At 38.2% G+C, this 5,191-nt stretch overlaps 1 non-coding gene and 1 pseudogene across 1 annotated transcript; both read right to left on the bottom strand.

Moving 5' to 3' along the window:
* Window positions 1-524: 524 nt before the first annotated feature.
* Window positions 525-670, bottom strand: LOC122917816. Its single transcript, XR_006386473.1, has one exon. It is a non-coding gene; the product is annotated as a U4 spliceosomal RNA (small nuclear RNA).
* On the bottom strand, window positions 671-747 carry LOC122917835 (annotated as a pseudogene).
* Window positions 748-5,191: the final 4,444 nt, after the last annotated feature.

Genomic DNA, 5,191 nt, shown 5'->3' with positions numbered 1-5,191 from the left:
ATTTCTCCAATGACTAACAAGCACTAATGGCCAAGTACACGAGACACTCAGTATTACTTATGAGGCATTAGGTACACCTAGACCAAAGCCACAATAGGATGCCACATTCAGATCCACTCAGATAATTATGATCAAAAGGACAAGTAAGTGTTGGTGAGGATATGGAGAAATTACAATTCCAACCCTCATATACAGCTGGTGGGAATGTGAAATGGGGCCAGGCGCTTTTGGAGAAGTTAGTTGTTCACTAGGAAGTTAGTTACCAAATGACCAGCAATTCCAAATCATAGGTATATTCCCTAGAAAATTAAACACACAAACTTGTACATGAATGTTTCATAGGAACGATACTCATCTGGAGTCATCTAAAACCCAGATTCAAATTCTGGCCCTGCTCACTCACTGTTACATCAGTATACTGGGCTCAACGATCTGTGAGAATAAGAGGAAGATTTATCATGCACCCAACACACGTACAAGTGCCACGTCAAGACCTTCACATGTGCCATCTTCACCTTATTTAACAGTCATCTCTATTTCCATAAGTGGGAACTTGTGCTAAGTGTAGTAACTTGCCCCAAATTACAGAAGATTGCACTGGATCTTCAATTAGCAATAATCGCGCCTCGGATAAACCTCATTGGCTACGATACTGCCACTGCACAAAGCTTGCACTGGATCTTCAATTAGCAATAATCGTGCCTCGGATAAACCTCATTGGCTACGATACTGCCACTGCACAAAGCTTGCACTGGATCTTCAAACTTACTGTACCTGAGCTCATTTCCATTCTATAAGGCCAGATGATCCAAAGTATGAACATGCAGATGACTGTCCCTAAAAAGCCAAGCCTTTATAAGTCAAAATCTTTCCTTAGAACCAGCATGGTTCTTTTAAAAAAAAAAATGACAGCCCCGGGGGTGCCTGGGTGGTTCTGCTGGTTAAGCAACTGCCGGAGCAACTGCTCAGATGGTGATCCCAGAGTCCCAGGGTCAAGTCCCTCATTGGGCTTCCAGCTCCGTGGGGAGTCTCCTTCTCCCTCTGACCTTCTCCCCTCTCATGCGCTCTCTCTCAAATAAATAAAGTCTTTTTAAAAAATAAATAAACAATAAACAATACAAAATAAAATAAAATGACAGCCAACAGTTAGCAGTAAAACCAGCTGGTAGTACTTCTACCCCAATCCTCAACTCCAATCAATTTTTCTCATCTAAAACATGTCTGAGGGTGCCTTTGGCTCAGGTCATGATCCTGGAGTCCTGGGATCAAGTCGTGCCATCAGGCTTCCTGCTCAGAAGGGAGTCTGCTTCTCCCTCTGCCCCTGACCTCACTCTTGCAGCTCTCTTAAACAAACAGAATCTTAAAAAAAAAAAAAAAAAAAAAAAAATTCTGAATCCTCATCAAACATAGGACTCTAAAATGAAATAATTTACTATCTAGGGGTGCCTGGGTGGCTTGGTGAGTTAAGCCTCTGCCTTTGGCACAGGTCGTGATCTCAGGGTCCTGGGATCGAGCCCCGCATCGGGCTCTCTGCTCAGCAGGGATCCTGCTTCCCCCTCTCTCTGCCTGCATCTCTGCCTACTTGTGATCTCTCTCTCTCTCTGTCAAATAAATAAATATTTTTTAAAAATTACAATCTAAAATGTATTCATTTTTCAACTCACCAAGTGTGGCATGCTTACTTTGTACTATTTTTCTTGATCCAGCAATGTCAGTAAGTACCATATTGGTAGAAAGCAATCTGGCCATTTAGACACCAAGGGCTATTAAAATGCTGTCAATTTGAGGGGAAACATACATGAATATAATCCAAATGCTGGGTGTTTATGAACAAGGGGAAGAAGAAACAGCTATTACATAGCATTACTATTTATATAACAGTGGTTCCACCTTTCCACAGTCCACAGCAACTAAAGTATTTCGTATTTCTAAACCAAATTCATGTGTCTATAAATCGGTAATACCAGTACAAAATATTAACATTCACAAACGAACACCATCCCTCACTCTTATATTTTCTATTATACAGAATAAATTGATTTTATGATCCACTGATGGTTCTCAGCCTCAGTTTTCTAAAACACACTGAGAAGTGCAAAATTTGGGAAACTAAAATCTAACACCTGAGAGGAGGCAATTTTTAATTAAGCAAGCTTTCAGAAACAAGAACACAATCCATGTACTAGAACTTATGGATTATAAAGACCCATGGAAATGTTCATTAAGAAATAAGGTTAAGTCGGGACGCCTGGGTGGCGCAGTTGGTTGGACGACTGCCTTCGGCTCAGGGCGTGATCCTGGAGTCCCGGGATCGAGTCCCACATCGGGCTCCCAGCTCCATGGGGAGTCTGCTTCGCTCTCTGACCTTCTCCTCGCTCGTGCTCTCTCTCACTGTCTCTCTCTCTCAAATAAATAAATAAAATCTTTAAAAAAAGAAATAAGGTTAAGTAAAAACGCTACCATGTACACAACCACAACTATAAACTGCTCGGCTACTAGGCATGTCGCTAGCAAATTTTCAGCTGAGATTTTTCCTTCCGTAGTGGGTTTCAGAGACCTGACTGGAATCCCAGCCTTTTATTTTACCATATATTTACTTAATTTACATCAGGTAATCTCTGGGCATTTATTATTTGAACTTATAAAAATCTGACAAATTTTACAGGGCTGTAAGAAGGATAGAAATAAAATACAAAATGCACCAAGTACCATGCTGAGTACAGGGCATGCTCTGTATCTGGCAGCTGCAACCCTCAATTATTAGATTGTTCACTAAAATATTCTTCGACAAGGGGCCCCTGAGTGGCTCAGTTGGTTGAGTGTCTGCCTTTGGCTTAGATCATGATCTTGGGAGTCCTGGGACTGAGCCCCACATTGGACTCCCTGCTCAGTGAGTGGAAAGTCTGTTTCTCCCTCTTCCTCTAACCCTCTCCCTGCTCATGCTGTCTCAAATAAAGAAAATCTTAAAAAAAAGTTCTTAGACAAGATCCTCTTAGTTAAAACTATCTGAATTTATCTTTCAGATAAAATTTTTAGAATGTAACACACTTTTATACCCACTTTCAATGCTTATTCACATACTATCCCAATTTGTAGCCTGAACTACTCCTCACACATTAAAAATTGTAGTCATTAAAAAGTTACAACCGAATTTGGATAAATGTATCATTAATAAACTGCTATAACCGTATAAGAAAGAAGTTCAGGCCAATGACTTTGGGGTTGAGCAGGTACCTAGTGGCTGTTCTTGGACAAACATAACCTCCCCAAGATTTAAGTTCTCTCATTTCAGATTAGGGAACTAACAGGCACACCTCACAGGATCATTTTAAGAACTGGGAACATAGGCAAAACACCTTCATGACCCAGAAGTACTCAACAAATCCTAACTATTCTTCTTACTAAATTAAATCAGTTTAAGAAACTGTCTCAGACAATAATTTTCCTTGCCCAGATTTACTTGTGATAGTCAGAAATACTTATGTTCAATGTAAAACTTGCTTTGTCAACTTAAAATGTACTGTGAGGAGGCTAATTATTCATTATTAATAAGCTTGTCTGCCTGTATCTGTACTAATATTAAGGTTCCAGAACTACAAGATTCAATACTTAATACATTTTAAAATCCACTTATATTTTAGTAAATCATACTATATATCAAAATAGTTAACATACTACTTACACAGCCAACACTGTGGGTTGTTTTGGTTTTGGTTTGTTTTTTTTTTTTAATGATGAGTTAGCCAACATACAGTTCCTCATTAATTTTTGATGTCATGTTCAAAGATTTATTAATTGCGTGCAGCACCCACTGCTCGCCACAACAAAGTCAGAGTTCTTAACCCGCACCCACAGCAGGCTTCAAGAAGCATTACAGTAACCTCCAGAAATATTTTTCTGCAATAATCTGTAACTTTTACCACATTTGCAAGAAAGTCTGTGGCAAACAGTTAAGTATCGTGGTTCAAAAAACACATTTGAATATACATTTGAAGCTACATGTTAATGAAGTAAAATATGTAAATTTCACCTTTCTATTTCACAATTTTACAAAGACCCTATTTTACACAAACTAGCTTCTAAAATTCTGAAAATATACTAAACTTAGTCCAGTAGCAGTCATGCTCTACCTTCAATACACTTCATACTTATTAAGAGTTCTGGGCAAAAATGCTGATTTTCTAGAAGTCTAGTTTCTTAGACTTTACATTAATTTACATACTCCTATCAAAGTAGCTCAGAAAGTTTATTTTTAAAAATCCATACTCATATGCCCTTCTATGTATGGTTGAATAAATTTCACTTTTGACAAACTTCCAAACAAATAAAGTAAAACATTTCCTTCAGTCCTGTCATTGTTTCACTTGCTGGTAACCAAAGAGAATACCGGCTACTTTGCGAAGATTTCCTTCAATCTCAAGTATTCAGTTGAATATCAATGAAATCATTTATTTGTTGATGCTGGCTGAATAGTAAAACATTTTCATTTATTTGACAGAGCATATTGCACTATTTTCAAGCAAAGAATCAACTCCAATATAAGCTGATATAAAATCGACAAAATATTTTCAGATATAAGTAAGTTTTGCTAGTGAAAGTTAACCCAATTCTAAGATCTCAATTTCCTACCCTACCAAACACTGCGCTGAGGATCCATGTCAAGTATTAAACTGTGAAGTACTGGGTCTTATTTTCCAAAAGGACAATTTCCTTTCACTCACTTAAACATACAGCAGGTACATAGATGCTTTTTTTTTTTTTTTCCAAGTAGTCTCCACAACCAGTGTGGAGCCCAACACAGGGCCTGAACTCAATGATCCTGAGAAAAAGACCTGAACTGAGTTCAAGAGTTGGATGCCGAACCGACTAAGCCATCCAGGCACTATGACATGCTTTTAATTAGACAAAATATGTCAATTCTGAAAATTTTTAAGAAAGTAACTAATACCAACTCAATTCCTGGATTTCCTTTGTAAATTTTCCAGTGCTGCATGTTAATTTGGGGCCAACCTCTCTGCTAGCACAAGTGCATTCTATGGTACCCCTGTATAACTAATAAATTTCTGCTACAAACACTACAATGCATTCAAATACTAAGAGTGAGGCAATGTTCCACTTGGGTGACTTATTCTGCTTAACAATCCTCATATATACACCATTACTTCTCAATCCTTTAAAATCTCTTCCGACC

Source organism: Neovison vison, chromosome 9 (assembly GCF_020171115.1).
Source record: "Neovison vison isolate M4711 chromosome 9, ASM_NN_V1, whole genome shotgun sequence".
Lineage (NCBI taxonomy): Eukaryota > Metazoa > Chordata > Mammalia > Carnivora > Mustelidae > Neogale > Neogale vison.
The sequence above is the reverse complement of the archived record's forward strand: the minus strand, read 5'-3'. Positions and strand labels throughout refer to the sequence as shown.